Consider the following 12,092-nt stretch of genomic DNA (forward strand, 5'->3'; position numbering starts at 1 on the left):
ATCAACCTCTAGTCCCAAGTTAGCCGAGTCGTCTGAACGTAAAGTCATAGCTGAACGTAATCTAGTTCCCACCTTTCAAAACCTGGAACCCCAAGCTCCCCGCCAACATATGGTGGAAGAGCAACCTCTTCGGCCTCTTAGAGACTACTTCACACCCAACGCATACACCCTGCTGTCTTGCATCTGATTTCCAGAGGTTGAGGCGGCACAATTTGAGATTAAGACTTCCATCATCTCGATGTTTCCCAATTTCTATGGGAATTTGATTGAAAATCCTTACAAGCATCTAGATGAATTCCTCGAAATTTGTTCCACCATCTGCATACCTAATTTTGGGGATGATGCCCTCCATTTGTGGCTTTTCCCATTCTCTCTAAAGGATACGGCCAAATATTGGCTTAATTCCCTAGAGCCGAACTCAGTGACCAACTGGGCCACCATGCAGTATGAGTTCTTAAAAAAGTACTTCCCCATTGGGAAGACTAACCAACTGAGGAAGGCAATCATTAGTTTCTCACAATTGTATGGGGAACTATTTTTTGAGACATGGGAACGCTTTAGGGACCTCTTGCTCAAATGCTCACATCACAATGTCCCTAGATGACAATTAGTTCAGACCTTTTATAAAAGATTATCTAAGCGAGATCGGTCCCTGATTAATGCATCTTGTGGAGGAACTTTCCTCACCAAACACGAGAATGAGGCCTAGGCTCTCTTCAAAAACCTCGCAAAAAATTCTTAACTGCATGTTGTTGCAGCTCGTAGACCATCCCAACCTTCCTCTTCTAATCCTAAAGGAGTCTATAAGTTAGTCGCGGGCCATGACCGTATGCCCACACTGCACACCATTGTGAAAAAGTTAAATCAGTTCTTGTCCTTAGGACAGCAACCTCTGTTTGTGGTGTGTGCAGAGGTATGTTCCATTTGCTCTGATCCTTCACACACATGTTATAATTGCCCCCATGTGCCTCCCTGCCCGAGTTTGTGCAAGAAGAAGTTAAGGCCACCCACAATTGGTACAATAGGCTGAACAATGACCCTTATTCGAACAAGTACAATCATGGGTGGTGTTGGCCTTACAAGGCTTAAAATCCTGCTATCTTGTTTTGATGCTAACAAACAAGTGAAATTTAATGTATTTGTATGAGTAATGATATTTCAGGGTTCATATATGTGAAAGTAAGGTCAAAGTGCCCACAAGGATCAAATATGATGGAAGCAAGGTCAAAGTGCTCACAAGGATCAAATGAAGCTTAAATGAGCCAAGGCATGAATTGTTGAAGAATATGAGGACATGAATGAGTTGTTGAAAGCCAAGGCATATTAAATTCAAAAGAGCCAAAGAAAGACAAAATAAGAAAGCTCAAAGAATATGGAAGCTTGAAGAAAAGATGGATTCAATCCAAGGACAAAGCATGAAGACTCAAGAACTTAGAATGTTAATATTTTAGAAGTCTCATGTAAGTGCTTTAATGTTTAAAATATCGTTTGAAATATTTTGAAGTTCTCAGGTTAACTTCTTAGACCTGGATATTTTTTAAAATACCTGAAAAAATATTTTTAATAGGTCAAAAATTATTTAAAAAAGGTTAGAATTATTTTTGGAATAAAAAGCACCAAAAAGGTTTTTTCCCAAATGCTGTAAGTTTTTATACAACCACATTGAGGTGAATTTTTCTCTATCAAACACTCATTATTTTAAAGAGTTGTCAACATGGAAGTTGTATTATTTTCTATTAGCTTTCTTTTGACACCAAGAACATATAATTTGGAGTTATACAAAAAAAGTTATGGCCAAAACACTGAAATGGGGTCACTGTTGTCAATCATTTAAATACTATTCAACACGCAAATTTTTAAAATTCTAATGTTTTAAATTATAGCCGTTTGAACATTAAATATTCTAATAAATAGGGAAACTCTTTAAGGAAATTTTTTCAAGTTTGAAAGCCTATAAATATATGTTGTTGCAAATCAAAATATATCCAAGAATTGAAAAATCTGTTTTGAGAAGCTGAAAGTACTCTTGTTCTTCCTAAGTTTTCTTGCTCACTCATTGAAAAATTCTTTTGCTGAGAACTCTGAAGTGCTAATCCTTCTTCCTTTGAATTCCTACTACTAATCTTCTTCTAGAAAGGATATTGGTGAATTCTACACTTGAACTTCATTCTATTTCCTATTGGTATTTTACATTGAAGTATATAGTGCTGAAATTGTACTAACTTGCTCTTTGAGAGAGTATACTTGTACGTAGATTTTATCTTGTGTTTCTTGTAGTTCATTGACGTTCCAAGGTGTTTGGATCGTTGGCTAAGCAAGGGGATATTGCTTAGAGAGGTGGACTCTAGCCTATGTAAGGAGTGACCGAACGAGGGAATATCGTTTGGAGAAGGCAGGCTTTGGCCTTAACCAAGGAATGTTGTAATCGGTTTTGTTCTACCCATCAACGGAACAGGTTTAGTGAATCCTTTGGTGGTTTGCCAAAGGCGAGGCGTAGGCTGGGTATAAGGCGAACCTCGTAAAAATCTCCGTCTCACTCTCTCTTTCCCTATTCTTTATTTTCAGTTCACATACAACTGCGTGGATGATTTAAATATCTAAATTATACATACTATGCATATTTGGAAATCAAGTAAACTTAAAATCCAATTTTGATTTGGGTTGCGGAAACTGAAAGGGAGTACGTTGGTTACACCTTATCTTGCGGAAACCATACGGGAGTACGTTACTTTGTTAACACCCCAAAGATAAATTTACCAAGAGTTTATTTGAATTCTAAATATTTGGAAAGAGTGATTGGATTTATTTATACAGGGCTTTACTTCAGTAAGCATAAATTATAATTCATAATCACAGGGCTTATATATAAACAAACAAACCATCTCAAGGTCTTATATTACCAAAGTGCTGAATACTTTATTTCTTGGTTTGGTTGTTTGTTGTTTAACTTGTACTTGGCAAATAAATTGATTGTTTGGTTTGAAGATTATGTTTAATTGATTGGATAAAAGAATTAAGTTCTTGATTGATTAAGGAATTTAAAAAACAAGTCAAGAATTGGCTAAAAGAAAGAAAAGAAGTTTAAGGTATTTTAAAAGGAATCAAAAGTAGTTTTTAGAATCCAATTCACCCCCCCCTCTTGGGAAGCTATTCCTAATTTCAAATGGATTAAACATCCTAACTTCTCGTGGAGGCTACAAGCTCCATGTTTTCAATCTTAATGACCTCAACAATCACCCATTGCTCCACCTCCTCGTCCATTTCAAAATCGTCAAAATCCTTCCGTGTCTGCCCCTAGACCTTCATCTTATCAGCAACCATCTCCTCCTAAGCCCAAATACGATAGATCTTTTCAGGAGACAATGCTAAAAGCCCTCAAGGGCATTGAGGTTGATCTCCAAGTGGGTTGCTAATTACTCCACTCACTCGTAGTCTATTGCCAAGCTAGAAGTCACTATGGGGCAACTAGCTACCTTTTTGAGTAGGAGAGAACCCGATCATTAACCATATAATCCTCCTTCTCCTAGTTTGGTAGCTGATACCGAGACACGTACCCTCTCTAATGATGGAGCACTTCCCTATCATATCCCTGCAGTGCTGGTAGGTTCACCAAGGCTTGGGTCCTCAACCACCAAAAATAATATTTATACTATCTAACAATCCCAAGTTCAGTAGAAAGTGGGGAAGCAGGTGTCGATTCACATGGACTAAACCATGTAGTTATAAACCTTTTCGAAATTAGTTTATTATTGCTTCGTGTAAAATAAAAGTGAATAAGATTGTATTTTGCAATAAGTGTGCTAACAACTACTGAAAAGCAAATAAAATCTAAGTTGACCCTACTCCTACAAAGCAATGTTTAGACATGAATCAGACTCAGGACACCATGCCTCTGATTACACTCGACCAGCTATACATAAGAGTACTAACCTGAGAATCTCAGGCTAAGCAGGAGAGGGTCATTCGTGGGCATAGGGTAGCAAGGGTGCACCAACCGTCTGGAGCATGCTCGGGAGCTAGAGTATACCCTGTCTCAACGATCACACGAGCACCTCCTCAGTTTCGTAGCCAACTACTTCTGCCTGGTTGATACTGTAGTAATGCTTATCCTATCATGCAAGGCTTCATCATCATCAAAGCAGTAAATCAAAGTAGTAAATTAAATCATGTAAAGGAAAGCAATAATAATGGTTTCTTATTGCAAACGAATTTGTCTGTCACTAACGATCATAAATACAAAAGAGAACCACAACAGGAATGTAAAAAAAAGCAAGTAAGTCTACTCTACGGTGGTTCTTAATGGCATTCTAGGTCGGTCACTAACCTAGAATTGGCCAAAGAGGAACCCACAGCTCATGTTCCTAGTGAATATTTATAGGCTCTAGGGTTTACAAGGTTTGATTTTCAGTTTAGGAAAGTTTGCAGAAAATCTTGTGCAGAAGATAGTTGTTGTTGACCAAGTCACTCCCATGCTTCCCTAGATTGCGCCTTGGTCAAAATTCGCAGGAAATCAGGAATTTGAATCTTTGGCACTTTCGACTAAGTCATTCCATAGGGTCTTGTAGTCGAGTTTATGGTCGAGATTTGCAGTATCTCAAACTTTAGGAAATCTCGGGAACTCAACATAGTCTCCCCTCATGGTCTCTTTGATTGAACACTTCGTCGATACTTTTGGTAGTTTTGGCTTCAATATGTAACGGTATCTCGAAGTGGTCGCCCCTTGAGAGTCACTTGGTCAAAAACTTGGTCGATCCTTGCAGCAATTCTTCTTCAGTCTGAAACCTTGGAGTCTGTAGATGATGATTTAGTTGCCCCTTGTGTTGCTAGTCGCACCACTTGGTCGAACATAGTATTCTTTTCTCTTGGTGATCCGAGGCTTTAGGAACTTGGCTGAATATCTGGATTGAGCTTTGTGGACTCCAAATTCTCCGTTAGCTTCTTATACGCCTAACTCCGTGGTTTTAACCTGTTTTTCCTGAAAAGACCAACAAACCTTGCATAGCTTCGATCAATGACAACAATGGGTAAATACATAGTAAACTAAGGATAAACAAAGGTAGATGAGGGTCTAAACTCATGCATTTTAGGGACTCATCAAGTTCCATTCCCTGCAACACTTTATGCACCATCAAAATCTAAGAAGGAAACCAATACCAAGTTCATCATGGACACATTTAGACAAGTCAAGGTCAATATTACTCTCTTAGATGCTATCTAGTAAGTGTCTGTGCATGCCGAGTTCCTCAAGGATTTGTGCACACAAAAGCGAAAGTCAAGGGTGCATATGAACAAACAAGTTAGGTTGGCCTAGCATGTGAGCTCAATTTGCTTAGAATACCTTCCTCTAAAACTGAAAGACCCCAATGCTCCTACTATTTAATGTGTAATTGTCAATTACACCATTGATAGGGCTCATTTAGATTTGGGGGCGAGTGTGAACTTACTTCCGTACTTGGTATACCAAAAATTTAGTTTAGGAGAGCTGAAGCCCACCCCAATCACTTTGATTTGCTGACCGATTAATAAAAAGACCTGAGGGTGTGATAGAGGACGTTTTGGTTAAGGTAGAAGAGTTCTATTATCCTGTCAACTTTGTTGTCTTTGATATGGTACCTTCCAGCCCAACCAACAATTTGATCCTTGTCCTATTGGGACGACCATTCTTATCTATGGCTAATGCTTGCATTCAACATGGGACAGGGATCATAGATGTGTCTTTTAGCAATATGCAGCTCTAGCTGAATGTGTTCCACACTTCCCAACATCCACTCGATGACATCCAAGTTGTGGACGTTGACATGATTGATGAATGTGTTAAGGAAGTGGCTCCCTAAATTCTATGGATGGACCCTATAGAGGATACACTTTAGCCAAAGTGCCCCTCTGTATATGGCCTGGAGGACCCGAGTGAGCAGGTTTTTGACATTCATTATTCAGCCTCCAGTTTAAAGGGACGGTGGTGCGTAGGTGAGACGTGGTTTAATGAGAAAATGGTGGAGGAAACGCTTGGTTTCGAAACAGGGTGAGTTTGAATTAAGCTTTCATTGCGTCTGGATGAAGACAGTAAACTTAGCGCTTCCGGGAGGCAAAACAAATATTTTTCTTTTTCCTTTTGAGTCCTTACGTTGTGTGGTGTAGTGTGGATTGGGTTTAGGGTTCTTAAAGTAGGTCATAGGTTAGTTGCGGGTGTGACTAGGGTGCGAATAGCATGCATAGGTGCAACCTGGTTAAGCCCTGAAAGTCTTCTGAATTTCCAAAGTACCAAGAAGCTCAACCATAGGCACGACCAACATTGCCTTTGGCACGACCTGGTTGAGCCTCTTAGTCTTCTGAATTTGCACACTACTGAGGAATTCGACCAAGGGCATGACCAACACTCTATGCTCGGGTGACCTGGTCAAGAATATATGGTCTTGTTTTAGTTGGGGTGTGACTAGGCCACAACCATCCAAAGGTTGGCGCGACCTGGTCAAGTAGTTAAAATCGTGTTTTAAACCCTTTTCTCCCGCGAAGCACGAAAAATCCTTCCTCCTTGTCTCCTTGTCTGCCCTCAATGCACCCACTCCCAACCAGGTCCCCTGAGCCTCCTTCACTTACCCTGAGCCTATGGCGACCCTGCAACCACCTGCTTTAGCCTCAGCAACTTCCCCTTTATGGGAGAACTCAATTCATGCACCTAGGGTTTCACCCCTTACCACTTCCCCAGCAATCATGACCCTTCATTCCTTCTTCGAGCACCCATATCTCTTCCTCTTCTTAACCTTTCACCTTACATCTTCCCCTCCACCTTCAATCATCCTTCACCAGAAATGCCTCGCCATTTATACTCAGGAGCTACTTCCAAGCAACCCCAATCTACCAAAGTCGCTGCCAAGCGAAAGTGAGTCTAGGGACAGTTGAGGGATGAGCCATCATCTAGGATTGAGCATATACCACCAACACCAGCACCTTTAAGGGGTCGAGCGGCCTAGAGAGAGCAGACCCAGTCTTCTAGGGGGCCGAGTGCATCGAGGATGACCCTCGATGACTGTGACTTTTGGCCTATAAATCGATTTCAGCTGAGCGAGAATCGTGCCTACAAAAGAATGAGATGTTGTATAAAGATCCTGGAGTGGTGGAAGATACCACTACATGGTCCCGCTCACCGCCTTATATGATCCAAAATTGGTGTCGGACTCAGCGCATGCACTATGATCCAAAAACGGGCGTTTGGTCCATTATTGTCTAGGTTATCAGGTTCGCGCTCACTTGAGACCTGATTGATAGAACGTGGTCTCATGAGGAGGTCGACAACATACTGTGGGACACTCTAGACTCTACCAATGTCCACCATATCACCACCAGGATGTTCCATGGCCCGTACTATGATGGCGAAAACATATAGCGTGGTACATGCATAGCCCGGAGCAGGGTACCAGACTACCTGATCCTGTTAGATTTGAACTTCCAACGCAACATTTGCGTATTCGGCCACCACTCAGAGCAACATGGTATCCACCTACAAGTTCTGTATGCAATGCACAACAACATGAAGGTGGACATACCTCAGCTAATCATGGACAAAATGATCACGTTCTATATGAGGAACCTAAAGCATCTGAACTTGAGGAGGCCGGAGCTGAAGCCTGTGCATGGTCAGACCTTATGGGAGCCAAATAAGCCCCTCGTCCCATACACGCAGCTTATCATGGCCATCCAGAGATTCCAGAAGATCAACCTGGGAGATCTAGATGCACATATCCCCATTGGCAAAATTACCACAGAGAGGACGTGGCGTTAAAGCCTGTAGTTGGTAGCCACGACCAGGTGGAAAGTTAACCTATGGGCACCATTCGAGGGAGTACCGAGGTTCAAATTTATTGTGCTAGAGTTCTTTCATGACCTTGAGGAGATACCTGCACGACCACCAGAGCCACCTTATCGCCACACACCGAGGAAGAAGAGATGGATGATTATCGAGCCCTCCACTTCAGCGACGGCACCTTCGAAGGCCATTCCTCCAGTGACAACACCTTTGGAGGCCATTCCTCCAGTGACGGCCTTTCCTCTATCAGCGTCCCCCATTATACCTCTAGCAGGGGATGACCTGGGCCACCTACACGATGAATTCGATATGTTCCGTGCTGAGGTATGCCAAGAGCTGATGACAACCAGAGAGTCGATTTCCTAGGGATTCAGGGTGTTGGTTGAGGCGCTTAGAGTCTGTTTCCTGCGCGAATTAATGAATTTTTGGGTTCTGGGATCTTTTTTGCAGACCTCAACCCCTGGCCCACCTCCATCGCCCCCATCTCCTGCAACTTCACCAGTAGCGCCTTCTCCTGCCCATCCGTCTCCCCTCCTCAGGCCACTCATCAGCAAGTCCGATTATTATGATTGAGGTTGAGTCATTAGATGAGAGTGAGGCAAAGGCCCCTTCTGAGGAGATCACACCCTCAACTGCTACTACCATGGCCAAGATGCATTCTATTGAGGTTCCCGCTATTATAGAGTCAACCACTGAGCCATCAGCCACTCCGACACCAGCCCCTACCATGACGACAACCCTCATTTTGTCAGTGGACATCCCATGGGCCCTAGTGCCTCTCCACATGGTCACACCACCACCTCATGTTATTCCTTTCTTACGCCACATGGTGGAGGAGTACATTCCCCCTAGGTACGTTAGCACACCATCTGCCTCATCTACACCACCTCTTGTTCCACCGAGAGCTGTTGCTCCACCGCCGCTTGTCCCCACTCCATTTGATCCAGCAGTGGCACCTGAGCCGGTGCAATAGGCGCCAGATGCTTATGTGCCTCCGTCCACTCCTGCTTCGCCTGATTTGCTAGCTCTGTCTGACAGTGTTTCTAAGAAGGAGCAGAAGGAGGAGGCTGCTTCGAGCATGCATTCTAACATGACCTGCCAATCTAAGGAGGGCACTCCTTTTGATGCGTCCGTGATCTAGGGGGTAGCAATTCCGATTATGATATCGGCAGATTGACCGCGGAGGATTAGGATAGGATACTTAGGATCCATTATCTGCACTTTGCATATGTACTATGCTTTTGCACACTTTTTCTTTTCTTATTTTAGTTGTATTTTCTTCTCTTTGTATCACCATACTTTTGAGTAGTTGTACGTATGCATTTGATGTTTCTATCTACATTGTACTGCCTCTGAACTTAATGAATATACATGATGCTTTTGGTCTCTACTTGTTTTTTGCGCGTTAGTGTACCATTGCAACTTCTTTTTCTTTGTCTGCATTTTATATGGTTGTTACTCATGCAGGTACACTAGTTGATCTTATAGCACTATGCAATATTTCCTTTCCCTTGCCTTCCAGGTTCTTTCTTTCCATACTTCAGTAGGGACACTAAAGTTTTAAGTTGGGGTAGGGGGGTAGGAAAACACTACACGGCACATGTTGAGTACAAAAATGACCCCATTTTAAAACTTTTCAACGCACATTATCTGTTTTGAAAGTAGAATAGTGTTCCCAAGAGGGAGGGTGAATTGGGTTAATTAGAAACATTTAAATTCTTTTCAATTTCTTACTTGTTTTAATGCAACAACAAGAATGTAAGTAAATTTATCAATCTATGATTACAACCAAATCACACCACAAAGTACTGAAAATTTAAGACAATCCAATCAACCACAATATGAAAATCAATCAATCATTCATTCAAGAATTTGATGCTTTTAGCTTTTGGTAGCAGCCATGTACTTATTTGGAAGCCCTATTTTGATTTTGATTTGTAATGCGCTCTCTTAACCAAGATTTTTGAAAATTAACCAACATACTCCCTTGTGGGTTTTCGCAAAAGGTTAATTAAAAACATACTTTCTAAAAGCAAGAATCTTCTTTGAATTTAGTGTTTAAGCCTTGCAACCTACACTTAGCATACACAAGAATATATATAGTGTAGAAATTAAAGAGAGTGGGGATGAGAAGAACACCAAGTTTTACGTTGTTCGGCTTATCCCCAGCCTACGTCCTCGCCTTGGTCAATTCCACCAAAGGATTCCACTGTGTACACTGCTTTCCAGGCAGAACAAACCTTTTACAATAATCCCTCTTTTTCAAGAAGAGAAACCTCTGCAAGCGATCAACTCACGTTTGGTACAACGACCCAAATCAGCTTTGAACCGTCAAAATACAATGAGAAGGCTACAAGAATATGAGTACAATGAAACTCTCAAAATAGAGCAGATTTGTACAAGTTAGAGCCCAGAAAATACTTCAATCAAATAATAACATAGAAAGTATGAAGCTCAAGAATAGAGATCACCAAGGGTTCTTTTAGTGATTGAGAAACTCAATCTTAGAACCGTAGGTTGAAGATTCAACAGCAATTTCAGAAGTTATCTCCCAGATGGAATTTAAGCAAGAGAGAACTTTGAGAGAGATTGAAAGCTTGAATGCAAGAATGCTATGTGATTACTTGGTTATTAATTTCTTGTGATTAAGGGCGTATGTATAGGCTTTTTAGGATTAGTTTCCTTGTTCCCCAAGTTACTTGGAGTGTCCATCAAGTTTTTATAACGTTCATACTTGAAAAACTAATTTTTAAAATTTTCTCGTAAAGTTTAAAAATTTGAAATCCCATGGAGTCAGTCGGTTGGACAAGCGAGTAGGTAGTGTATTTCATAGGGTCAGTCGGCTGGACAAGCAGCTGGGACCCTTTTTTTTGTCAGAAAATAAATTCAGTAAATTGTCAGTCGGCTAACTAAACCATGTTCAAAAAAGTCAATCGGCTGGACATTGTCAGTCAGCTAAGTAAGATCAGTTCATTTGGTCAGTCAGCTGGGCAGTTTATTTAACCATTGTAATCCTGTCAGTCGACTGACTGATCCTAATTCATAATGGTCAGTCAGCTGGGCAGATTTCCAACATATAACTTGTGTTAGTCGGCTGAGCCATTCTAAGGTGTTCTGGTCAGTCAACTGACCAGTGCATTCTTTTCCAAAAACTTCCAATTTTGATTTGTAAACCCTTGTAATTTAAAAGACTAAAATGTAACTTTACAAAATCATTTTCTAAAGTTTTCAAAAACTGGTCTCTAAGTCTTTGTACCCTAATGAACTTCATGTTTCTAAATTATATTTGATTTGAAGTGCTTACAAACGACTTTACTGAATATGACTTTTTAAGTACTAAGTCTTCAAGTCTCTTGATGTTCATTTTAACTTCAAGTCACACTTGGCCTTTAAGCTTTTTTATTTGTATTTTATTGCTTCAATATTCTGAGAAGCTTTCACTTGATTGGCTTTGATTTCCAGCTTGCTTCCATGACAAACATGAGTGTAGTTTTATGTAATCCTGAAATAAAGTCACTCAACAACACATGTTAAAACATCTTCATTTGTTGTCATCAAAACAAGATTGAAAAGCCTAGTTAGGCCAACATGTTTCATGCCTAACAACACTTTTTGTGCTCGTTGCATACTTCTATATCACCTATATGTTACATGCATAGGCTTATCATTTAGATGATTTTGTTATGCTCACTAACGAAGTAGTGAGTTACTTGTGCATAGTTTCATATAACATAGCCAATGTACTTGTTTTGCAACTCTATGTGGGTTGACTAGTGGTTCATTCACTTTGATACTGTGGTATAAGTTCTTGTATTCACATGGGAGTTCACAAGGTTAGGACACTTTTTCACATGATTTGTAGCACTTAGGGTTCCTTGAGAGCCTTGAGAGAACAACTGTGGTGACTATGACACCTTGTGAGGTTTTGTTGAGCCTTTTGTTTTTTTGTGAGAGTCATTTACATGAACTCCAAGTTCACAAAACTCAACTTTTCTTTCCCAGATATCCTTTGCATGCTAGTCTCTATATTTGCATTTACTAGCCTAGAGGTGATGTTTAGTAGGGAAATATAAACCTACATCTTGTAGCCTACTCAAGAGGAGAAAATTGAGCCACCTCTAGAGATAAAAGTAATTCATGAACCCCTTTTTGAGCTTAGTTTCTTATCAGTAACATGAAGATACAAAAGTTGTGATGATTGTCCTAGCTGACCATGAAAGAAAAATGTATAAAGAAACTAATGAGGAGAAGAAAAAGAAATGAAAAATATATAGAATACCTGTTCCAA

General features: G+C 40.7%; 1 non-coding gene across 1 annotated transcript; it reads right to left on the reverse strand.

The window, feature by feature from the left end:
- Positions 1-487: 487 nt before the first annotated feature.
- Positions 488-593, reverse strand: LOC131150001 (small nucleolar RNA R71). Its single transcript, XR_009135388.1, has one exon. It is a non-coding gene; the product is annotated as a small nucleolar RNA R71 (small nucleolar RNA).
- Between the last annotated feature and the right edge of the window lie 11,499 nt (positions 594-12,092).

This window comes from Malania oleifera, chromosome 2, assembly GCF_029873635.1.
Source record: "Malania oleifera isolate guangnan ecotype guangnan chromosome 2, ASM2987363v1, whole genome shotgun sequence".
NCBI classification, from domain to species: domain Eukaryota; kingdom Viridiplantae; phylum Streptophyta; class Magnoliopsida; order Santalales; family Ximeniaceae; genus Malania; species Malania oleifera.